The 25674-nt window shown below is 53.4% G+C and overlaps 1 long non-coding RNA gene across 1 annotated transcript; it reads left to right on the plus strand.

Annotated features, from left to right (window-relative positions):
• Nucleotides 1-29: 29 nt before the first annotated feature.
• On the plus strand, nucleotides 30-7008 carry LOC109495087. Its single transcript, XR_002738949.2, has 4 exons — nucleotides 30-185; nucleotides 960-4750; nucleotides 5821-5933; nucleotides 6319-7008. It is a non-coding gene; the product is annotated as an uncharacterized LOC109495087 (long non-coding RNA).
• Nucleotides 7009-25674: the final 18666 nt, after the last annotated feature.

Raw genomic sequence — 25674 nt, forward strand, 5'->3', positions numbered from 1 at the left:
GGGGGGGAGGGGGGGGAGGGGTTTCGCTCAAAATTCGAGGTAGACAAAGAGACCGTCCGGGGGACCTCGCGTGTGTCAAGAGGTCGACGGGTGTGGTGTCTTGCGGTGGGCAGGCCAGCAGTGGGGACCTTACAGGGAACGATGACCACGGCAGGCCCAAGGGATGGAGCAGAGGCCACCTGGAGGTGACAGACAGTCGGGGTTGGGGATGGGCTCCGGGGGAGGGGCCGGAAAGTCAAACCCACAGTCTGTCTCTTCAGGCTTCTGAGATCCGAGTATTGGGAGGACACATCAAGGGGGACATGGGTGGGTTCCTGATGTCACCAAGTGCCGGGTGAGGACAGCAAATGGAGCTTCACTATTCATGAAGGACCTTGCGCCCCCAAGGGAGGCCGGCAAATGGGGGCCGAGACGGGGGAGTTGGAAAGACCATTATAGACCCACCTGGGGAAGCCAGGTTCCTGCTCCTAAATCCAGGGTTCTCCAGATGAAAGCAGGTTTGAGTGTAAGCCTGACACATGCACCTAGAGTGAACTGACTGAAAACAGAAGTAGGAGGTAAGGTGTAAAACCCCAATGTGTCCAGAGCATTCTGGAAATAATAGAGGAAGTTAGATCAGCTGTTGGCATCTAATCAAAAATTTTTAAAAAAGGAGGGGCATCTGGGTGGCTCAGTCGTTTGAGTGTCGGACTTCGGCTCAGGTCACGATCTCACGGTTCATGAGTTTGAGCCTTGAGTCAGGCTCTGTGCTGACAGCTTGGAGCCCGGAGCCTGCTTAGGATTCTGCGTCTCCCTCTCTCTGCCCCTCCCCACTCTCTCTCTCAAAAATAAATAAACATTAAAAAAAATTGAAAAGAAAAAGAAACCAAAACAGAAACCCAATGAACCCACTGATATTTTCCTTAAGCACCTTCTGTTTTGTGTTTTGTTTTGTTTTGTTTTGTTTCGGCTTTGTTTAGACTCTGTGGTCAGGCCCAAGCAGTTCCGACTATGGTAATTGGAGCCAATTTTCATTCTGGAAAATGTGAAGAGCCTCAGAGATTCACCGACGCAAGCCTAGGGGGGCGCCGTTCTCTGACCCGCAGATCGGCAGGGGGACGATGCAGGGTCCCCCCTGGACACGTCGAAGGCTCTCTCTGCTTTGAAATGGCTGAGAGCCCGGCTGAGCCAAAACCACTGGAGAGTCAAGGCTGGACTAAATAATATCCTCGGGGTAATGCTTTTCACCTTCATAAGGAGAAGAATTACGATGCTCCTTCCCTCATGTCCTCAGCTGATGGCCAGAGAAGAGAGATAATATTTACTATTTTGTCCTTACAAAACACAGACAGCGGTGCCGACCGTATATTTGAAGAGGGGAGACTTGATATCTGGAGATGGGGTGTCGTCGGGCCAGGAAGAGCGGGAGATTTCGTTTTATTTATTTATTTAGCTCTGACCCTGGAACCTTCTCCCGAAGAACGCAGGGTCACAGCCGCCAAAGGCCCCGGCAGGAAGCCAGCCCCGGGTCAGTGGGCAGGGAGTCGCTCTGGAAGCGTTAACAAGGCGCCAGTCGGGAGAGCTGGGCCCTGGGGACAACCGTCAGCCTCGGTGGCCTCTCTGCTGAGTTGAGCCCAAAACAACAGCTCTGCCTGGAGGCCTACAAAGCGAGCATCCGGGCAGACTCAGAAGCGGTCTCTCTCTCATATTCTGCTGAGCCCAAGAGTGTCATTTTTTCGTTTGGTGTCTCCAAAGCTCGCGTCCCCTCTTCCTCATTAGCCGTGGCTGTCCCCCCGCCCCCCAACTCTCCCCGAGGAGAGGAGGCGTCCGCACGGCGGTGGGGATCTGTCTCCTGGGGGAGGGGGGGGTGGGGGTGACATCTAACCGGGCGGCAGGAGACGCAGGTTCCATCTGGTGGCCTGAGCGCCCGAGCCGGCTGCTTTTCCTTCTCTGGAAACACGACCTGACCCACTTCCTGCTGGCGTGATGGCGTACAAGTCCTCGAAGGCCCAGAGGACAGGCAGGCCACGTCTGCTCTCCCCACTCCGCGTCACCCCCGAGGGAGTAAAGACACTTCTCTTTTCATCTGGAGGAAGAGCTGCTGGGACCCACACCTTCCGTCCTCCGAGGAACCGTCCCGGCTGGTGCCGCCGTCCTCCGGCCCTGGCAGAGTCGTGCCGCCGCAGGTGTGGCTTCCAACCGCGGAGCTTTGCCGGGAGCTCGGGAAACCCGCATCCCACCTCCTGGCATTGATGGATGATCCTATCGGTTGGGGGAAAATGCTCTGGTCACGCACTGCTGAGGTGTGGGGAAAGAATTTACTGCATAACATTTACTTTCTAGCGCGGGGCTGGGAACAGAAGGCCACGGGGGCGAGGGGCGTTTCTTCCCCTGGTCAGGTGGCTCCTAGCTTCACCTGCCATCTAGGGCCTGGGCGCCAAGAGGACACGCAGGGGGTCCGGAGGCATTTCTCCGTTTCTGCAGCTATGGGCGGGGGCAGGACCAGCAACGAGACGGTCAGTCCGGGGCGGCTTTGGCGTCACCCGGGCCCTGGAGCGGCACCAACTCCCTCGGAGGCCGAGGTTCCCGTCCCGGTGCGAAGAACGAAACCCGAAGGGGGTGCCGTGGGAGGCGTCAGTACAATTGCACCGACAGCACCCTCTGGCAGAGGCAGCGAGCCTCGGGGCCTGATCCTAGGGTCTCGGCATCGTGCCTCCCGGGCCTCTGGCCCTCTGGCTCTGCACAGAGGGGTGCTACTGCGCCCCAGTCCGAGGCCTGGGGAGGTGCCGAGCCAGCTGACGGCAATCGGTAAGCCCGAAAGAGCCACCTGCCTCTGCCGCTCTGAGACCCCTCCCCAGCCTCCTGATCTCCACCTGCTCCGGCGGTTTCTGTCCAGGCAGGCCAGTCCCCGGGGGAGACTCGGGAGCCCGCAGGCCGGTGGGGTTCAAGCTCCGCCAGGTCGCTTAGCCTTGGCCTCTGCTTCTGTACGACGGGAGGGCCAGGCCCTACATGCCGGGTCACGGCAAACACTAGCACAAGGTGAGCCACTGGGAGCTCAGCGCTGGCACCCGGGAGCCAGCAGTGCTGGGGAACGCTTGGGATCCGGAGGAAGCAGGACTGGTGTGAGGTGACGAAATGGGAAGAATTCCAAGGTAGGGAGGAGAAACGGAGGCTCAGGGCCAGCTGCCGTGGCCGTCGTGAGAGGGCTCCAGGTGGGTCGCTCAGGCCAACATTCTGGGGCCTCTGTGTCACCCCCCAGTGCCAGCCCTCGCCCCTTCTAGCTCCTGATATATGAACCTAGGAACGAGCATGTGCAGGAGGCGTTCCGGGACGCTGGCAGGCACACGGCGGGGGTCCGGCTTCCCCGCCTGTGTCACGACGGCCACCAGAGGAAGCCGGTCAGGCCCAACCCGGGAAAGCCTTTTCCTTTTCAGTCCACCAGGGGGCCATTTACTAAATCCCCAGGACCGGCGAATTGTGCCCTCGCTCGGAAAAATGGCTCCCTTGCATCTTTCGGGGCCCACTGGTGTTTATCACCGTGTGGGAGGGCCAATCGTCAGAGCTCTCAGGGACGGGACACAGCCGGTTTTAGATGGCCGGTGGGAAGGCATCACAGTCGCCTGGGAGTTAGTGATTGATGAGTGGGCACATATAGTCATCAATTCATTAATGTTATTATGATACGAACGCTATCACATATCAACAATATGTATTATCGATGTTACAAATAACTTGCTTTATTCTCTCAGTCTGTGTTTATTGAGTACCTACTACGTGCCCAGGCCTGTGTCGGGCTCTGGGAAAACAGTGGCGAAGGACGACCTGGCTTGGCCCCCACGTCATGGCACTTACAGTTCACTGGGAAGCTAGACAACCGTCGAATAGTGATCAGTGATGAAGGTGGAATTGCAAATTGTGTTCGAGGGAAGTCACAAACCCTCTCACAGCCTGGAGTAGGAGGATTTGACTTGGTCAGGGAACGGGGGGTGGCGTTTTGAGGAACCAACCCCTGAAAGATGAGATGGGGTCAGTTAGGCGGGTGTAAAGGGGGAAGAGTGATTGGGGCAGAGGGGGACAGCATTTGCAAAGGCCCTGTGGCAGGAGGACATAGAACAAGCACGTGGGCAGAGGACAGAGATGGGGACAGTGCCAGATGAGGCTGTGCAGGCGGGCAAGGCCCAAGCTGGGGATCTGTATGTACCCCAAGAGCACTGGGAACCACGAAAGGATGCAAAGGGATAATGTGGTCAGATTTGCCTTTTAGAACGACCACTCTGGCTACGCGTGATGGGCCGTGCGATGTGCTGCCCAGTTCGTCCTGCAGAAATAAAGGCCTGCTCCCCACAGGTCCGGAGGCTGCTGGCAGAACGCCCTCAGCATGTGCCCCCTTCCTGGATGGGTGTCTGCCCAGAGGGCACCGGCCCCAGTCACGCCCCATCCCAGGGGGGCCAGCGGCTGGTGCCTGGTCGACGGCAGGACGGCTCAGAGGGTCATCCCAACTCCGGGGTCCCCGGCGGGGCCATCCGAGGCCTTCCTCGAGGCTGGAGGTGAGCTGGATAACACGCCCTCCCTAACCCGGCCACCCCTCCCTTGCCCAGGTGACATGTCTAACACCACACCCAGCCCGAGGCCCTGCAGGGCTCATCTCCCTCTCGGAGCCTGCTTCCTGGGACGCCCGGTGACAGCCTGGGTGAGCTGTGTGTACTTCATCATCACTCAGCTCCAATGACGCACTCAGATGCTCAACAAGAAGCCTGAACTTAAAATATTGGTAAGTATGTATATAAAGTAATACTTTCTTCAAAAAACTCTGTTGCTGTGAAAGGCAAAGGGCAGGGCTCCCCACCTGCACCAGGCTGAGAAGTGAGTCCCAACGTGGCCGCGAGCCTCACTTCCTGCACTGCTGGTGGGTTTGCACGCAGCTTTGGGGGTTTGCTCGCCCCGGGGCGTCAGGCCGCCTGCAGGAAGCCGCCTGGGGAGCGCTGCCCGCTGCCCGCAGCCCACGCCTAGCTGCTCCCCGACTCCTGTGTCAACCCAGAGCCCAGCGGGAGCCACCCTGCTGCTCAGAATCGGCCAGAAGAGGGCCCCGAGGGGGCGGGCGGGACATGCAACCTGGTGATCTCCACGTGGTGTGTAAGAGAGGCAACAGTGTTGCAAATGAAAAGCCGCAGAATGGATGCTTTTCCAAGCTGGGTGCCTGTGTAGACTTTTCAGTCCCAACAGCCCAGGACAGATCCTTGTGTGTGTATGTGACCATTATTTAACAACATTTTTTTTTTTTAATGTTTATTTTTGAGAGAGATACACACACACAGTGCCAGTGGGGAGGCACAAAGAGAGGGAGGCACAGAATCCGAAGCAGGCTCCAGTGCAGAGCCCGACGCGGGGCTCAAACCCACAAACTGTGAGATCATGACCTGAGGTCGGACGCTTAACCGACGGAGCCACCCAGGCGCCCCGTGTGTGTAACTGTTATTAAAGGTACAGTATCTTCCTGTTGGAAGAATTCGGAATGCCACTAGAGCATTCTGAAGATAAAGGCCAAAAACACAAACAAACAAACAAACAAACAAAACCCACAAAGCAAAAGAGAAAAAAAAAAAAACCCACCCCCAAAATAATCCAGTCTACAACCAACTCTTTGGAACAGAATAAGGTTTAAAAAAGATGAAAATAATCACAAAGGTATGATTTAATCTTTACAGTGTTAATAGATATTAATAGGAGGACTTTATATTGGGAAATGTTATTAGACAGCGTAATGATCATTTTACGAAAATCAATTCATTTAGCACTTAGACATTTTTTCCCTCTCTCCCTGGCTTTTGCTGACGACTGAAGTGCTACCGTCCCGATGAATGTTTCCTGCTTCGACGAGCGCCTGCCAATGGGGCGTAGAGCGGGATTTTGACACCTTAATGATTTCTCCGATGCTGCCCTGCGATTTCCCACAGGTAAGAACTGGCTGTAACTGTGGCCGGGGCCATTCTGGGGGGGCACGGGATCTGCTGGTTCTCCTCCCCTCGAATCCCCCCAGCAACCCCGGAAGGGAGGTCTGTGATCACGCCCACGGCACAGAAGGGACACTGAGGCCCTAGCGAGTGCGTAGGGCACCGTGGGCACAGCACGAGGGGGTGGCCGGGGTGCTCTGGAGACCCAGGCGTCCTTAGCTCCACGGCCCGCTCCACATGGACTGAGACATCCCTTACTGCCCGGGACGGCAAGTACGAGTCGCCGGTCTTCGCAGATCACGTCAGGACCGCTCCCAGCACCCCCCCTGCTCAGTAAAGGCTCACAAATCCTGCCCCAAATGAATCGCGTACATATGCGTCATTTCAGTCATTCATGCGCGTCGATGAAGTCTCCAGGATCCCGTTCGGAAAGCCTCATGCATAGTCCGGCTGAACGCCCCGTCCCAATTTCTGTGACAGGGTAACCAGGTGAAGTTCTTTTTTTTTTTTTTTTAAATGTAGCCCCATGACAATGCTCAGCGGAAGGGGGGGAAATTGAACCTGAAGTTACATTTGGAACCCATCTCAGCTCGCGGGGCCAGCGCCAGACTTTGTGCCTTGTGACTCTCCAAGTTGGGGCTGTACTGTGCTGCGGTCCCCACTCTTCAGTGCTCCCCCAGATTCCCTGGCATATGTGACCACTTTCCGTGATGCTTATTAACATCGTGATGGGTCAGCCTTCCAGGGGACGTGCTTTGTGCTAGACGGTCATCAGTAAACATCAGGGTAACAGCCCAGTTCTGAGAAGGGGGCATGGCGGAGCTGGTTGGGGTGCCTGGAGCATGCTGTCCACGTGACTCCGAATTGCAGGCCACACCCGAGTCAGCTCCGGGGGGCGGGGGGGCACGCTGCTGAGGAGGGCACCGGATCCCGGCCACCTCCACGGGCCGCCCCAGAAAGCTATCAGTCCTCCACTCAATCAACAGACGTCTCTGTTTGGTTTTAAAACAGAATCAGGGGGCGCCTGGGTGGCTCAGTCGGTTAAGCACCGACTTTGGCTCAGGTCACGATCTCAAGGTTTGTGGGTTTGAGTCCCGCGTCAGGCTCTGTGCTGACAGCTCAGAGCCTGGAGCCTGCTTTGGATTCTGTGTCTCTCTCTATCTCTCTCTCTCTCTCTGCCCCTCTCCAACTTGTACTCTGTCTCTCTTTCTCTCTCTCAAAAAAAAAAAAACACAAAAACAAAACAAAACAAAACAAAAACAGAATCAATTCATTGTCCAATCACAAAACTGACAAGCGTACATGGAAAGTCTATGAGAGTAGGGACCGTGCCTGTTGTCAGGCGTCCTCTCGTGAGTTCGACAAGTATTTGTTGAGTGAACGAGTATGTTGTAAATGACATGATCAAGTCCTACCGCAAAGACAGCACATTCCATAATTAAGCCACCTCCGAGAACTCTCTTCTGGGACTATTTAGTGTGCATGAAATCTCTTGTGGGAACTCGTGAAAAATAAGATCTCGCTTCCGGATTCCCAGCCCTCGCTGGAGAGCTACAGAACCAGAACCTGCCTGGTGACAGCGTCCCGGCTGGTGGTGCCGTAGGAGCCCTCGGTCTCAGAGCCAGAGAGCTCTGGGTTCAAAACCAGGCTCTGGCATTTCTCAGGGACTGGGGTTGGGCGGGAAGACATTGCACGAGCTGGTGGCCAGGTGGGCCTCTCGGAAGAGACGGGTAAGCCGAGGCCTGAAGGAGGAGAAGGAGCCACAACCAAGGGAACAGTGGGGCTATCTCAGTTTGGATCCCCCTAGAAGCAGAGCTCGGGACAGATATTCAAGCACAAGTTAATTTGGGAGGTGGTCCCGGGCAGTGAGACAGGAAAAGCGAGCCGATAAGACGAGGGTTGCATGCGGACCTTCCCTCCATCCAGAGTCGGGGACTTGGGCAGTTCATCCGCGACCCCCCACTCATCCTCGTTAAGGGGATGGTGGGGGCTGGTCTTAGTTCCTGGCGCTCAGGCCTTCTGGGCTGGCAATGAACGACAGCCAGAGCAGATCCTTGGGGTAAATCGATCCTGGCAGTCAGGGTTTGGAAGCCTGTGTACGGATCCCCCCTTAGGGGGATCTAAGTAGGGAAGTGAGAGCATCAGCCACGATGGGCAAGCTTGCTCCCTGTGAGGGGACCCGGCAAAGCAGAGGCCCTGAAGGGAAGAGCTCCACGTGTTCAAGGTTAGTGTGGCCGGAACCCTGTGAGCTTGGGGAGGCCGGGAGAAGGTAGGGCAGGGATCACAATTTTCAGCTGGCTCTAAAGAAAACACGACAAAACCCCAAACAAACAAACAAAACAGCCCAAAGCCCCGATCTGTAGTGTTTGCCAACTTGCACGGCGCAAATGTTCGCATCATGGCTGATTCCGCGCGACCAGGGTGAACCCTGACTGCAGCGGTGGGAGGACATGTGTGTGTGTTTGGCTCTCGCGTGCCGGATGAAGCCGGATCGAGCACCCACAGCGGGGAGGAAAGGGATGAGGATGGAGAGGATGATGGAAAACCATCAGAAGGGTTTTAGGCAGAGCACAGAAAGGATGATCTAATTTATGTGTGTCAATGAGCCGTGAGGCTAGGAAAAATGGCCCGAACTGCAGCGTTACGACCTGGGCGCTTAGAACCTTGCCGTGGGCGCCCCCCACACCCGCCCCGACTCTGAGAAGTACACCCGCGGAGAGAATTTACAGAAAATCCATCGTCAGACCCTCTCACGCTGGGCTGAGACCCATGCTTGCATTTAGATGATGTTAAAGGTCTTCCGTAAATTAACAAAACACGAGGGGCCGCAGAAAAGAGGGCGACGCGGCGCCTTTCCCAAAGGGTCCCGCTCGTCCGAGTCGGCGAAAGCCTGAACACGAGCCTTGCTGCCTCTTGTCAGCTTAAGTGAGACCTTTAATACTCCTTAAATATATTTTTCTGTTAGTAATAGAATCATGGCAGAGAAATGAAGCTATCTGTCATGTAAACGCCCGCCTAGAAGGAGCAGGACTGTAATAATGGGGAGCGAGGAGGGTGCCGGGCCACCAGAATACCTGTACAAATGAAAATTGATTTTCTTGAGAATTCTTCGCCTGGTGAAATAAATTAAATCTGCATTTACTTCTATTTGTTTAAAAACCTCTTTGTTAAAATAAGCACAGCCGTATAGAGACATAATCTAATAAATTAAGAGAGGATAAATTTTACCTAATAACATTCTGCACAGAGACTATGCACAGAGGGAGCCCACAGGAGGAAGGCTCACAGAAGCCACTTAAACGTCTGGACTAATTCTATTTGTAACGGTAAACTGACAAACAGATATGCTCAGGCCTTTGCAAGCTTGTTTTATTTTATTTTTTTTTCCAAATCACGTTTATTATTAGTTTAATTGGGGAAAAATAATCTACCGAGCTTCCACTGAGCCTGAAGAAATACAAATCTAACTAGGTCTTAACGTTTAATGCGGCTTGCATGGGGCACCACAAGGAACACTGTTTAATGAGGGGAAACTGCGTTGCCAGCCTCGCATGAAAACTCAGGACACGAAGCCCCGTCTTCCGCCCCGAGCACATCATCCTGCCTCTCGGATTTTCTCTGTCCCTCCCAATACGAGGGGAACCAAAATAGTCGTGGGTGTTCACGGAACGTCAGCAGGCGCCTAGCAGTTGCTCCTGAGCCCCTCCGCCCCCCACCCCCGACCCGGGGTGGTGCTGGGGTGGGCGGGCAGGGGGTATGGCCCTTGGGCCACATTTATTGACGCACCAGTGTCCCACAGCAGGGGTTTCGACGGAAAAACGAAGTTTTCCCTGTAGCCGCCTTAAGCCATTTGGGAGCAGAGAACAACACAGGAAGGGCAGCAGACTCTGTTCAAAAAACTATTTTTATGAATGTAGGTGTTTATCACTATGAACTTCCCTCTTAGAACTGCTTTTACTGCATCCCATACATTTTTTTTTTTAATGTTCATTTCTTTTTTGAGAGACAGAGACTGAGTGTGAGTGGGGAAGGGGCAGAGAGAGAGGGAGACACAGAATCCGAAGCAGGCTCCAGGCTCCGAGCTGTCAGCACAGAGCCCGACGCGGGGCCCGAACTCACGAATCCATGAGATCACGATCTGGGCCGAAGTCGGACGCTCAACCGACTGAGCCACCCGGGCGCCTCACAGCCCATCCATTTTGATACGTTGTATTTCCATGTTCATTTGTGGCAAGATGTTTTTACGTTTCTCTTTTGGCTTCTCTCTGACTCATTGGCTGTTCAGGAGCGTGCCCTTTGATTTCCACATATCGGTGACGTTTCCGGTTTTCTTCTTGTAATTGATTGCTAGTTTTGTACCATGGTGGTTGGAAAAGGTGCTTGATGTGATGTCAGTGGTCTTTTTTGGTGCATTAAGACTTGTTTTATGGCCTGACATGTGATCTCTCCAGGGGGATGCACCACGGGCCCTGGAGAAGGATGTTTTTCTGCTGGGTGGGATGGAATGTTCTATCCATGTCTGTTAGGTTTATCCGGGCACACGTGTCATTGAAGTCTGATGTTTCCTTATTGATTTTCCTCTGTCTGGATGAACTATTCGTCGTTGAATGTGGAATACTGATGTTCCCTAACTGTATTGTTGACTATGTGTTCCTTCAGGTTTGTTAGTATTTATTTTATATATTTAGGGACTCCAACATTCGGTGCATATGTGTTCCAAGTTCTGACTAAGTGCACCTAAGAGGGGATGTGACATTTGGGTACCCCTGTAATGCCAGGCACTGGGCATATACTTCATTGAATCCTAAAACAACGCTACTCCCATTTCTAAAGAGGAAATTGAGGCTTAAAATGGAAAATCATGGCTGACCAGCGTGGCTGCAAAGACCAAGTTCCCATATGATGTCCTCGTCTTGTTGTTGGAAGAGTCAGCTGGAGAAAGCCATGCCTCTCTTTTTCCTCTCTTAGGGCTTTGTGTTTGTAGTTTTAAGACGATCAAACAGAGAGGTTCAGTTCTGTTGCCACCAACCATGCGTGCTCACTTCCCAATCCCGATTTTTAAAAAATTTTATTTTTTTAAATTTACATCCAAATTAGCATATAGAGCAACAATGATTTCAGGAGTAGATTCCTTCGTGCCCCTTCCCCATTTAGCCCATCCCCCCTCCCACAACCCCTCCTGTAACCCTCAGTTTGTTCTCCATATTTATGAGTCTCTTCTGTTTTGTCCCCCTCCCTGTTTTTATATTATTTTTGTTTCCCTTCCCTTATCTGTTTCGTCTCTTAAAGTCCTCATATGAGTGAAGTCATAGGATATTTGTCTTTCTCTGACTGATTTCACTTAGCAGAATACCCTCCAGTTCCATCCACGTAGTCGCAAATGGCAAGATTTCATTCTTTTTGATGGCCGAGTAATACTCCATTGTATATATAGACCACATCTTCTTTATCTGTTCATCCATCGATGGACATTTGGGCTTTTTCCATAGTTTGGCTATTGTCGATAGCGCTGCCATAAACATCGGGGTGCATGTGCCCCTTCGAAACAGCACACCTGTATCCTGTGGATAAATGTCTAGTAGTGCGATTGCTGGGTCGTAGGGTAGTTCTATTTTTAGTTTTTTTGAGGAACCTCCATGCTGTTCTCCAGAGTGGCTGCACCAGCTTGCCTTCCCACCCAATCGCGATTTTTACCTTCCGCCTTTCTGGATGCCTTCTGAGCTGTGACCAGACACGGGAAGTCTATGCGTTCTTGCCGTGACATCAAGCCAAGGTCAGAGTTTCGGCCAGAAACTGATCGCTGTCTCGTGGCATCCGAGGGACTGGCTGCTCTGGACTTCTCGGAAGCAAAAGCTGATGAGGAGCCACGTGTGGCTGGTGGCCTCCTGCAGAAGCGGCCGCGTGGCTTAGACGCGTCGGGAGCCTTGCACCCCCTGGCCTCCCCCCTGCATGTCTCCTCTGGTCTCCTGTGCCTTCCCGGCTCCCAGGACTGACTGTGTCGATGGGAGTCTCCACCGTCCAGAGCTCAGCCATGCGGCAGTGAGCGAGAGGCCAGAAGCCAGCCACCGAGAGCTCACAGGGCAGAAGGGAGGGACCACAGATCCCAGTGTGTGCGTGATGAGTTAAGGCGGGTGCCCCAGGTCTGGGGGAGGTGACTTCACGCCTGAGCCCGGAAAACTGGAGAGGAGGCGACCAGGGGGCACGCGGGAGGGGAAGGCGAGCAGGTGGGCAGCGGCACAGATTTGAGAGGGTGAGAGGTCTCGTTCTGTTCTGCGCGGAGCTGGGGGCGTGGGAGGGAGGGCATCGGGGGAACCGCGGCCAGTCTCAGGACTGAGTCCTCTCCAGCCAGAGGGCAACGTTTCAAGCACTGGAGGGCCTTGCTTGAGTTTGCATTTGAGACTTGGTACAAAGTTTCACAACAGGTGTCATTTATTAAGAAGCAGCCCCGGGCCAGCACCTCGCGGGGCCCAGAGCACTCAACACGGGGCTCCGAATTCCCTCCTCCCCGTCCCTCACCCCTGCAACCGCCAGTGAATTATGGGTCCTGCCGCAGCCCCCTCCTCGTCTACCTGGCCTCGGGTGGCCCCATCCGCTTTCCCCCCTACAGCCCGTGAACTTCCTAACATGCCCATGTGTCACTTTGCTTCCTGTGGACAACCCCACGCGACCTCCCGCTGATCTGAGGACAAAGCCCAAGCCCCTCCCCTGGCCCGCGGGGTGCCACGTGGTCTGGCTTCTGTCCACCCCACCACCGGTGCTTTCCTCCCCTGCCGCTGGGCCCTCCCATCCGGCTGTGGACGCCTTCGTTCCTCCTCTGCCCTCGGCTGCCCTGCACACGTGCTCCCCTCTGCCTCGAACGCTCTGCCCCCAGCTGCCCTCCACACCGCCCCCCTTCACCACCTGACCGCTCTTTCTCCCGCGCTTTTCGGGGGAGACGAAGCTTCCTCCCTCAAGGCTTTCTGGAGCCTCGCGTCCTGGACAGGTGCCTGTGGCCGACACTGCTGTGTTCTATTTTCCACAGCCGACCTCATCAACAGCCCTCCTCCCCCCGGTGGCTCTGTGATCTTGCCCCCCGTCTGCCACCCCCATCGAGACCAGGGGGCCTAGCTCCTTCCCTCCCCTCAGATGCGGGCAGGCCTTAGCGACTGTTGGCTCGCGGCCAACAGAATTCGGTGGAAAGGATGCTGCGTGACGCCGGGGCTCTGTCGCCTGGGGCCGTGCAGGTGGCCCACTCTTCGGACGCTCATCTCAGATGCTCCTCTGGGAGCCCAGGTGCCATGCTGTCAGGAAGCCCGAGCCGCACGGAGAGCCCGGCCTTCAAGACGTTCTAGTCCAGGAGCCAGATGTGATGACAGAAGCCTCCAGATGATTCAGGCCCTCGGCCATCCGATTCACCCCAGTCACCTTCCCAGTTGAGGGAGCGGAGAGGGGCCATCCCTGCCATGCCCTGTGCAAAGTTCTGCCCCACCGAATCCCCGAGCGCGCAAAATCACGGTCGTGCCGTGTCCTTAGGTTTGTTAACACAGCGATAAACAAGTGGCTACCAAACACCCGTCCCACATTTCCTCTTCCTTGCTGAAAGAATTCTGGTCTTGTTCGGAGTGGCTGTGTGCCCACCCAAGCACTGGCTCTTCTCGCCTGCCTTGCAGCGGGGGTGGCCGTGTGACACAGTCGAGGGTTCTGAGAAAGCGTTTCCCTTCCTGTTAAGAGGAAACAGCACGGCTTGTGCTCCCATGCTTTCCCCTTTCTGCCTGGAAGGAGAGCGTGATGGCTGGAGCTACAGCAGTCCTCTTGTGATCCTGAGGGAAAGTTCCAAGAGATTTGCCAACATGTGGGTTTGACATCATGGAGTGACTGAACCGACACCGACAGCCACCTCCCTGGACCTTCCTGTTAGGTGGGAGAAAGGACTCCGTTTGGGTCTGAGGCTCTGCAGCCAGGATTTTGCTCTCTGCAGCGGATGTGTTCCTGACTACTTCCACACTCCTCATCTGCGCTGACACTTCTATCCCTCGAGCTCATCTCCCCACCAGAGGTAAGCTCTATGTGGGTGGGGGCCACGTCTGTCCCTTCTCCATCATGTCTATCAAGCCCCGAGTGTGGCATATTGGAGGCGCTTAAATGTTCCCTGAATGACATCCAGTCAACGAAGGTCTGACGATTTCCAGAGCCTCAGAGACATTTCTAGCCTGTCAGTGTCATGGGCAAGGTCTCTGATGCCCACTCTAGCACCCCCTGTCCCCAGGGTCGCGGGAAGCCTCACTTTTCCTTGTAGTCGGACTTGGGTCAGGCGGAGGAAACGTTTCTCACCACAGAGCTGTGTGGGAAGCTTCCTCCCCTGCATTTCTTCCCTCTGGTATTAACAAATGTTAATTTCCCGCAATGATCGTTGGCCTTTCGAGTGCCCTTTACAGTGCTATAATTTTGTGACTTCACTGAAAACACCAACCTTGTAATTCTACTTGGCCTTACAGAAAAATCCTTGGAGGATGTGTTCTAAGTCAGGGGGAAGTCCAGGTAATTTTTTTTTCTTTTTTTTTTTTTTGCTCATAGGGTCTATTCCGCTTCGTGCACGGATCACACGTCTTGCACGTGAATGCTCGTACTTGTTCTAAATTGAGATAAATTTAGATTTATCTAGATAGATTTAGATTTATCTAGATAAATGGCTGCTGGTTTGCGTATCTGTCTCGCCCCACTGCACCCCTCTCTGATGCGCTTTGCTCACAAACGGTCGCCTATGCCGTTGGCCACACTTTTAGGCTCAGTGACCTTTAGTGTAGCTTTGATTTCAAAACGTCCAGTAAAAATCTCCTCTTTAGTTTTCCTTCGAATGCGAGGTCAAGCTGATGGGCACTGTGTGCCCCTCGCTCACGGGCATTCTCCGCGCCTGGACTCTGATGCATGTTGCGCACCTGTTACCCGCTTCCCAGGTTTCCAGGAGGACAGATCATGACTAGGGACCAACTATTGTGTGGGATGGGACAGACCCCGGGGTGGTCTTTGCTCCTCACTCGCCTGGGTTGGGATTCCAGCTCGGGGCCTCACTCGCTTTGTGACCCTACACAGTTTTCTGAGCCTTTCTGTGCCTCACTTTCCGCACCGGAAGCGCGGGGACATAGACTGTTTGGGGGATTGGCTTTGCTAGGACACGACAGCGGCTGCCAGCAGAGCCCAAACCACACGCCCCCTGAACACAGGCGGCCGAGGCGGGCACACGTCAGCTGCGCGGAGGGGTGTGTCTGCAGCGGGCCTGGGAGGTAGTGCGTGTCGGGAAATGTCACAGGCGTCTCCCGGCCTCCTCCTTCCCGCTCGTCAAAGGAAGGAGATGACTCAGTAGTTGAGAGCTACGCGACTTGGAAGAGACACGCATCTACCTCTGCTTGGTTTTGGGGAGGGATGACCCTGAACTCCACTCCCTGAGCGGAACACCTCCGACCAGCCGCGAACAGAGGCGCACGAAGCCGGTGTTTTTGCAAGGCCTTCGCTTCGCTCCGCGTGGTGGCAGGGCGGTGAGGGGCTCCGGCGATAGAGGGCCGCCAGGTGGGAGTCACGGCCTCGGTGTCCCACTGCCCTGGGACCCGTTCTCCCTGACAGTAACAGGAGCCCCGGCCGTGACCCCTCCCTGGGGAGGAATGTTGGCCTGGGGGCGGAACCCTGGGCAATTGTGCGTGGAGGTCTGCGATGTTAATATAAAACCCAGACTTAACCGTGGTCTGTGTAATCCGGGGAAATCCCCAAGAATCCAAAAACATGCCAGTTCTAAGTCAGCTCCTTCGGCCCAGAGGAGGCCAGGGTGAGACCCTCTCCCCCAGTTCTCAGCCAGATACACTGTCTCTTTCCAGCGGAGAGGAGGGAGGCTTTCTGCCACAGTCCAGAAACATGGGCAGGGTCCTGTGTCTCCCAGTCGGGCACACAATTCAAATAATCACTTATTTCTTGTTGGTTTATTATTTGAGGGAGAGAGAGAGAACAGGGAAGGCGCAGAGAGACACGGAATCAGAAGCAGGCTCCAGGCTCTGAGCTGTCAGCACAGAGCCCGATGCGGGGCTCAGACCCACAGACCGCGAGATCATGACCTGAGCTGTAGACGGCCGCCCAACCCACTAAGCCACCCAGGCGCTCCTCAAATAATCATTTAAAGAAATCAGTTTGAATGACACTTAGCCTCTACCGCACTCCAAACAGAAAACCCAGAGCTACAGAAGCTTCTAGAACAGAGCCTGGCAAACTTTCTCTGGAAAGAGCCAGATAGTAAAGATTTTAGGCATTGCCAACCGTCCAGTCTCTGAAGCAACTTGAGTTGTGATGTGAGAACAGCCACATCACAGATGTGGCTGTGTTCCAAGAAACCTTTACGCATGGACACTGGAATCTGAATTTCGTATATTTTTCACATGTAACATATTACCCTGCCTCTGATTTTTCCCCCCAGCCATTTAAAAATGTAAAAGCATTCTTAGCTCATAAGCCAAACAAACACAGATGGCTGGCTGGCTCTGTCCTGAGAGTTACAGTACCAGCCTCTGTTCTAATAGTTAACACCGGTGAAAGACTTATCACCTTGACCAAGGTTTTCTTGTCAGGACACGAAAAGCACTAACCATGAAATTCAAAATCGGAAAAATTGGATGTCACCAAAATTAAAAGTTTCTGCTCTTTCTAAGATGGTGTTAAGAACATTCTCATCAAAAGACATCATTTAAGAAATTTTTTTTTTAATTTTTTTTTTCAACGTTTATTTATTTTTGGGACAGAGAGAGACAGAGCGTGAACGGGGGAGGGGCAGAGAGAGAGGGAGACACAGAATCAGAAACAGGCTCCAGGCTCCGAGCCATCAGCCCAGAGCCCGACGCGGGGCTCGAACTCCCGGACCGCGAGATCGTGACCTGAGCTGAAGTCGGACGCTTAACCGACTGTGCCACCCAGGCGCCCCTTAAGAAATTTTTTTAACATTTATTCATTTTTGAGAGACAGAGAGCACGAGTGGGGGAGGGGCAGAGAGAGGGAGACACAGAATCCAAAGCAGGCTCCGGGCTCCGAGCTGTCAGCACAGAGCCCGACGCGGGGCTCGAACCCACGAACCGTGAGATCATGACCTGAGCTGAAGTTGGGCACTCAACCGACAGAGCCACCCAGGCGCCCCTAAAGACATCATTAAGATAGGGCACAGACTGGAAAAATATTGCCAGTACGTGTATCTGGCAAAAAGATTTGCACCCAGAACATGGAGAGAACTCTTATGAATGAACACTAAGAGACAACAGCTGAATCTTTTTTTTTAAAAATTTTTTTTTTCAACGTTTATTTATTTTTGGGACAGAGAGAGACAGAGCATGAACGGGCGAGGGGCAGAGAGAGAGGGAGACACAGAATCGGAAACAGGCTCCAGGCTCCGAGCCATCAGCCCAGAGCCCGACGCGGGGCTCGAACTCACGGACCGCGAGATCGTGACCTGGCTGAAGTCGGACGCTTAACCGATTGCGCCACCCAGGCGCCCCACAACAGCTGCATCTTAAAGATGAACAAAAGACTCGATCAGGCCCCTTGCCAAAAAAGATGTAAGAACGGTCGATAAATACATCAGAGGTTCTCAACGCCTCCTGCCATCAAGGAAATGCAGGTCCCAGCCGCAGTACACAGAACGGCTCAAACACAAGAGCCTAACAGCACCGAATGTTGGCAAAGCCGAGGAAATGAGACTCCCCGGTGTGGGCGACGGGAATGCGAAACGGTACGATCCTTTGGCAGAACTGTATATTATAAACTTAACAGCGTACCTACCCTATGACTCGGCACTTTGGCGTTTACCCAAGAGAGATGAAAACGCATGTCTGTAAAGCGACTTGCACAAGAAGGGGTCCTGAGCAGAAAACAGCCAAAATGTGCATCAGCAGAATGAAAAGACAAGTGGGGTACTTATGCGACAAGAATGCTACTCAACAGCAAAAAAGAACAAATCCCTGATACATGCAACATCGTGGATGATTATTTTTATTAAAGACTTAATGTTTAAAAAAATTTTTTTAATGTTTATTTATGGTTTGAGACACAGAAGGCGTGCAAGCAGGGGAGGGGCAGAGAGAGAGGGAGACACAGAATCGGAAGCAGGCTCCAGGCTCTGAGCAGTGAGAACAGAGCCCGACACAGGGCTCCAACTCACGACACTGGGATCAAGTATAAAATACCCTAAGGGGTGCCTGGGTGGCTCAGTCGGTTAAGTGTCCGAATTCAGCTCAGGTTGTGATCTCGCAGTTTGTGAGTTCGAGCCCCGCATCGGGCTCTGTGCTGACAGCTCGGAGCCTGGAGCCTGCTTCCGATTCTGTGTCTCCCTCTCTCTCTGCCCTTCCCTGCTCACGTTCTGTCTCTGTCTCAATAAATAAACGTTTAAAAAAATATCCTAAAAATCCTCTGTTCTCCCCCTATTCATTCCTTCCTTCCCCAACCCTCAGCAATCCCTGATCTTTTTATTGTCTTCGTGGCCTTTGTCTTTTCCAGAATGTCGTGGAGGTAGAATCCTACAGCACCTAACCTTCTCAGTTTGGCTTCTTTCACTCCATAATTTGCATTTAAGGTTCCTCTGTGTTTTTTCATGGCTTGGTAGCTCATTTCTTCATACTGCTGAATAATATCCCATGGTCTGGAAGGACCACTGTTTGTTTATCCATTCATCCATTGAAGGGCATCTTGGTTGTTTCCAAGTTTTGACGATGATGAATAAAGCTGCTATACACATCCGTGTGCAAGTTTTGAAAAGACATACGTTTTCAGCTCCTTTGGGTAAATACCAAGGATTTGTATGTTAAGTGTATGTCTAGTTTTGTAAATAACCGCCAAATTGTCTTTCAGCGTGGCCGCACACACTATTTGACATTCCCCCCAGCGATGAATGATGGACGGTCCCTGAATAGTTCGAAGCTCCACATCCTTGTCAGCGTTTGATGTGGTCAGAGTTCTGGATTTCAGCCATGTGCAGTGCTCCTGGATGATTCTTGAAAACAATTACACTGACCAACATAAGCAGGACACAAAAGAGAATATCCTATATAATCCCATTTGCGGGAACGCAAGGACAAAGGATAATCTATGATGACAGAAGCCAGACAGGGGTTGCCTGGGTGTGGAGGTAGGAAATTGACAGGAAAGGGGGAAGAGGGAACTTTCTGGGCCGACGGAAATATCCTAATCTTCATTGTCAACGCGTTGGCTGCGAGCCACACGATACTGTCTTGAGTTGTGACTGGTACAATTGAGGGACCAAATTTTTTGTTTTATTTAATTTTAAATTGAGTTTAAAAACAAGGATGGGGCGTCTGGGTGGCGCAGTCGGTTAAGCGTCCGACTTCAGCCAGGTCACGATCTCGCGGTCCGTGAGCCTGAGCCCTGCGTCGGGCTCTGGGCTGACGGCTCGGAGCCTGGAGCCTGTTTCCGATTCTGTGTCTCCCTCTCTCTCTGCCCCTCCCCCGTTCGCGCTCTGTCTCTGTCTCAAAAATAAATAAACGTTAAAAAAAATTAAAAAAAAAAACAAGGAGCACATGTGGCTGCTACAAAGTTTGGAATTGCGGGTGTGGCTCTGATCACGTCGCGACTGGACACGGCCGTCCTATTTCTTTTTCCGGGTGGTGGTTACCCGAGTGTGTGCCACTGTCCAAACTTGTTGAATGAACTAAGCACCCAAGGGCTTTGCATTGAATTGTGTGTGAATCACAGTTCAGTCAAAAAATGACACCACATGACCCCTACTCGACTAATTGATGGCATTAGAAACCAGGCAGGTGGAAAGCCGGTGGCGGGAGGGAAATGAGATTTCTGGGGGGCTGACACGTTCTTTTTCTTGGGGTGGATGCTGATCATACCGTGAGCTCAGTTTGTGACCATTCATTGAACTTCATGTTTGAAGACAGAAAATATATTTCTTTAATACACACTCTTGTTCTTGTGTTTTTAGAGTTCATGTATTTTCAGAGAGAGAGAGAGAGAGAGCGCGTGCAGGGGAGGGGCAGAGAGAGGGAGACACAGAATCCGAAGCAGGCTCCAGGCTCTGAGCTGTCAGCACAGAGCCCGACGCGGGGCTCTAACCCACAAACTGAGATCATGACCTGAGCCGAAGTCGGAAGCTCAACCGACCGAGCCACCCAGGTGCGTGTCCTGGGCTGCGGACGCCGCGTGTCCTGGGCTGGGCTCTCCAGAAGCTGATCCGCGGGGGAGGAGTCACGGGAAAGTAAAGACCCTCAGATAGAAAGTATTCCCCGGAGAAACCGCTGGGAAAATTTCCAAAGGAAGCGGGAGTGGCAAGGCAAGGAGGCCAGATGAGGGCGCAAAGGCCAACACAATCCCGCGGGGAGGCGCTGCGGCGACCGAGAGGGAGCCCAAGGGTCCGCCCCTCCCGGAGCACCTGCCCTTCCGTAATGGCCTAGCGCTTGGAATAGGGCAAACCTGTTCAACAACAGGGTCTCGAGGAGGAGACCCAGTACGCTCCTGAGGCTCGGTCACAGGAGACATTGTGTTTCTCCCTCGCACTCTGGGGGAGGCCAGCTGCCATGTGTGAGGGCACCCGAGCCGTCCGCGCAGAGGCCCCTGCGGGAGGACCTGAGGCCTTCAGGTGATGGCCATTGCCACCTGGCTAGCCATGCGAGGGCACCATCTTGGAAGCAGAGCCTTCCTCCCCGGGGGAGCCTCCCGGGGGAACGTCTCGATTGCAACCTCATGAGAGCACCCAGCTCAGCCACGTGCCAGCTACTGACTCACGGAGACTGAGATAATAAATGTTTGTTATTATTTTAAATCGCAGAACTTAAGGTGAATCTGTTCACATGGCCATAAAGAACCGATAAAGTCATTCTGCCTCAGTCACGGGGGGGAGCTCTGGAGACACCACAAGTCATGTCTTAGAGTGTCCCAATCGGTGGGAGCTGGAGCGCCCAAGTCCCCAGACCCGTCGGTCACTGGTTCAGAGCTGCTGGGGGTGGGTTGGGGACAGCCCTCCCCCCCAGGCACTGCTGGCTTCCTATGCAGGCAGGGGAGTGGGTACAGCAGGCAGAAGTCAGCCTCCCACAACGACATCCAGGGGGCAGCTGTGGGGGTTGAAACGCGGCAAGAGGGGCTCGTGTGCGCATCAGGGCAAAGGGATTTGAGGGAACGTGAGCGGAGCCCTGACGGCATCGGCCACAGGGGCAAATCAGGCAGGTGTGTGGGGGTGGGGGTGGGGAGGGTGTGCGCGGTGCAGCCCCGGATCTCAGACCTGGAGGAGGCGGCACCGAGCCCGTGGTTAAGGGCACGGTGTGGCTCCGGACGGCTGGGTTTGAACCCCGGGCGTGTCGCTCTTTCGGAGCCTCGAACACCTCATCCGTCAAGTGGGGCAACGGTGGTCCAGTTCACAGGGTTGCGTGAAGGTTCAGTGGGATTCCCGCCGGCCTGCTGTTAGCCCACGGTCAGTGACTATTTGGTATTATTACCAGTACTATCTATGGCAATGGAGGAGCTACCATGAGGCACCAGTCAGCAAGCTGGGGCAGAGCTGGGGACACCTGTTCCCCCAGAAAACAACACCTTAATCCAGTTCTGGGAGGGTTTGCCAAAGAGACGGGCCAAGATGGGGTTTTGTCTGTCCCGTTCGTCGGTCACGCTGAAAGACCCCTACCCAGCTCTCACGGGGACCAGGCGGGGCCGGGCCAGCAAATGAGGAGTGGGGAAATGGGGCAGTGTCCCCTCAGCTAGAATTTCATTACTGCCCAGGGGCCTTGGAAGCCTGCTTCTAAGGCCCTCTGGCCTCAGACCCTCAGACAAGACCACTGATCCAACGGTCACGCTCCAGCCGATTCAGCCGGGGTGTTCAGGACTGCCTGTGACGCAGCGCTAAATACCCCGGAGATGTGATTCTTGCCGACATCTGCCCGACTGGGGAGACTGGAACCAGGGCTGTTCACTCGCTCACCTCTGGGGGGCACCGCCGACACTGGATCTTCCCCGGTTCCCCCACCGGCAGCGCTAAATTTCCAAGTACATGTGTATGCTTCTAGGGCCCAGGGTGTAGCCGCATGGCTTCACAGAACTCTGGTGCTTGGGAGCTGGGACGGACTTGGGAGTCTGGAGGTAACTCGTCCCCTTGTATCACAGACCCGCGGCTTCCTCCATGCAACGTTATCTATTGATTTCTATTTAATAGTGACTGATGCGGCTCTTGGGCCTTCCTCTGATGAATCCAAGTTGTCCGTCAAGGAGGAGAGACAGGGCGGGAGAGAAGCATTATTATTCCAAAGCACAGTCATTAGATTAATAGCAAGCTCAAAGCCACACCGTCAGCATGGGGAGGATCAATGCAATAACAGAGGTGAGGCTCTCCAGAGAAGAGAGCGGCTTCTCAAACACGTGTCCTATTTATAGATCACGTGCGTTCATTCCCCCCTCGCACCTGCTTCCCTGAGCTCTCCCAGGCGAGCTGATTATCATCTTCAAGACTACGTGTCGGCAACATAAACCATCATCGCCATCACCCTTTATCTCTGCCCCGTCTTTCTTCAAAGTGCCCACCAGGAAAATTAGACAAAACCGTGTAGCTTCGTGTCGGAGCAAAGGCATTTTTCACGACTCTTCCGAAAGGCACTTTTATCTTGCCACGTTTGATCTTTCCCCGTAATTTGAGAGAATAGAAACCGTAAGGCCGTAAGTACCCAGCCAAACTTTAGAAATAATTGCCCCAGATGGATTTCTATCCACAAACATTTAGTTTTCCCAAGTCATAGCTTGTCCGCAGGTGACTTGATTTGGATGGCTTTAATTTTTACGTTCCAGATTTGTTATTCAGAACGGGTGGAGGGGGAGGGGAGGGGAGAGTTTTCTCTGGAGGGTATTTCTTTCTAAATGTAAGGAAATGTTTCTCTGGTTCTGTGTCAGGGAGAGCTAGGGGTGGTGGTGGTAGGAACGTGGGCAGGGCGGTGGCCGACAGCTGGGGAATCTGAGCGTGGCATGAAACAGGGACTGGGCAAGGGAAGGAGGTCGATGGAGGGGAAGCCCAGGGTCTAAGTGCAACGTGACAGGTGGCCAGCCTTGCGAGACCCTTTCAGCCTTCACGTTCACCCCTGCATCCTGCACTCCACCCTCCCCGTTGAGAAGGAACTCCAGAATTCCCTCTCCCTGTTCACCGACCACGGGTTCTGAACCACAGACATCACTCGAATCCTCACCCTGCCTGCCATCTTGTTTTGAATTCTCCCCAGCGTCTGAGCTCATTGATTATGGCTTATTTTTCTGTTTCTGGCCTCGCCTTGCCCTTTGGACTTGATACTGTGATAGAACCGCACTTTTTTGTCTCGAGCTATCATTGAGTCAGATCAACCTCCCTCCCTGGTTCAATTGAGCCACAGAACTCCCTCCCTCCGCTCCCGCCGTGGGATTCTCTTCCCTTTCCTAGTACCATGAATGGGACTTAGATGGAGAAACCCCAGGGTGGGAGAGTCCGAATAAATTGCCGCCACTGTCTCTTTATCCAGGACCTCCTCTCTCTACTCTCGGCCCTTGACAACTTCACGTTTGCTAACGTTAGCATTTCGGAAACCATCTCCCCCACACCCGCTTTGTGTATCGGCAATCGTTCCTGTTCGGATGGTTTGTGACCCGCCCTCCTTCCACATTTTTTTACAAAGTTCCAGACCAGAACTATGCGCTTTCCATTAAAAGCCTATTAAAATGTATCTATTGATGAAAACTGTATGGCTCATCACCAAACACGCCGACTCAAGATAATACATGAAACTTAGGCACATAGCTCATCAATTTGGAGCTACTGGGACTCCATTTTTCTTTTCCCTTAAGACGTTAAGATCGAATCCCTTATAAAATTGGATATAATCTAAATGCTCAACAACATGGGATGGGTAAAGATATGCCCAAGTCCTACTAAACGGTCGTGTTTGCGAAGACTAGTGACTCAGAGAGAGGACGTTGAGTGGAAAAGTGGGGTGAAGACTTATCTTCTGTGTAAACCCAACTCCACTGTGCCCTGTGGCAGCCTCGGCTGGGACACTGGCGTGCAGGGCCGGGGACCGTCTCTATTTTCCTCCTGGGCGGTGTCCCAAGTGTGGCCTCCGGTGGGTGGGCACAGGGGAGGAGGGTGGCCAGCAGGAAGTCAGCTGGGGGCAGGGAAAGGCTGCTGCTTCAAGCCAGGGGCTTCAGGTGGGAAAAAGGCCGTGTGTGCGTGGGCGGGGTGGGGAGGGAGGACGGGGTGGATGGAGGGGTGAGGGAGGCCGGTGGTCTTACAATCACTGCAGTGAGATGCAGCCCCGGTAAATCTCTTTAGGTGCTGGTGCTTGAGGCTTATCTTTATTCCTTAAAGCCTATCTTGATTTTTTTAGACATGATTTATACCGAGGGACAGAAGAAATAGAATCATGACATGTGCACAATTTACAAGGCTGATTGCATGTACTGTTCATTTACACATGCTATCACGTTCCAAGCACACACGCACACACGCACACACACACACTACCACAGACATTTGGGGAGCTAACCCTGGAATCGGAGGTAGGATCCTGGTGTTGCCGTGAGCACGGGGCAGGCCAGAGCGCCCCGAGGGTTGGCAGATTTTGGATAAACAACACATTTTTTTTTTGTTAGTATAAATATTCTTACTTGTTCTAGCTGGCAACTGTGCCTGGACCTCTGATTTATGAGAAGAAAAGCTTAGGTTAGGATTTACTACGCCCCCCCTGGGAGAGAGAGAGAGAGAGAGACAGAGAGGGAGACAGAGAGGGAGAGATCATCGCTCTCTCTACCCCCGGAGCACAAAGCCCGGCGGGGACTGCCTTTCTCCGATCATAAAGTTTCTCAGCCAATTTGCTCTCCCATCTCTCCCGAATTTTTTCCCTTTCTGAGAGAACTCCCTCTCACCGGCTCCTATTTGCCTGGATTTACATATAATGAACCTCTTCGCTGTCTCCCTAGCAACGGGGCCTCTCACCAAACAGCCTCAGACAGAAACCCGGGCAGAACACCGTTCTAGAAGCAGCTGGCACACTGCCTCCGAACACCTTTTAAACAACATTTAAACAAGCTTTTGGAAGCTCATTTTGTTCCGTTACATATGAACTTCTCCCTTTTCCCCTTTCGGGGGAGGAAAGGCCCACGGACGTTTTTCTTGTACAGAATAGGAGCTGCTCTTCCTTCACCTCCGGGTCTCAGTGACCTGGCATGGAGAGAAGTTTCCAGATTGTGTTGAATAGTCACACAAGCCCGGGGCCAAAAAGGACTGAGGGACACTGGGGGGTGATGACGTCCACACTTAGGAACAGGAAAGACCAAGGCCCTTTGTTGTGTTCTGCAAACATCGTGCGCTTTGAAAGATTGTGTTTACGAAGTTGCATTTGTTAAGGAATAATGAATGTTGTAGAGACTAATTATTATTATTAACCAAAGACATACAGCGGGCCGTCAGCACTCCTACCGACCAGCGTTTCCCACTGAGCCGAGAGGATTCCCGGCCAAGGCCAAGGCCAAGGCCAAGGCCAAGGCGCTCTGGTGTCTTCCAGCTGAATGCTGCCGTCACTCCCGTGTGCACGTCCCTTTCACGTGCACGTCACTTCCGCGGAAATACAGCAGCAAAACTGAAGACTCCCTCCCTGCCTGCACGAATGTGGGGGCGGAGCTGAACGTGGGGGGCCCGGTGTCAGTGACCCTACAAGAGACACGCTCCGGAAGAAGAACAGGGTGATGGGGGGGAGGGGGGGGGACTCGGAACAATCCCACC

The sequence above is a fragment of the Felis catus genome, chromosome E3 (genome assembly GCF_018350175.1).
Source record: "Felis catus isolate Fca126 chromosome E3, F.catus_Fca126_mat1.0, whole genome shotgun sequence".
Lineage (NCBI taxonomy): Eukaryota > Metazoa > Chordata > Mammalia > Carnivora > Felidae > Felis > Felis catus.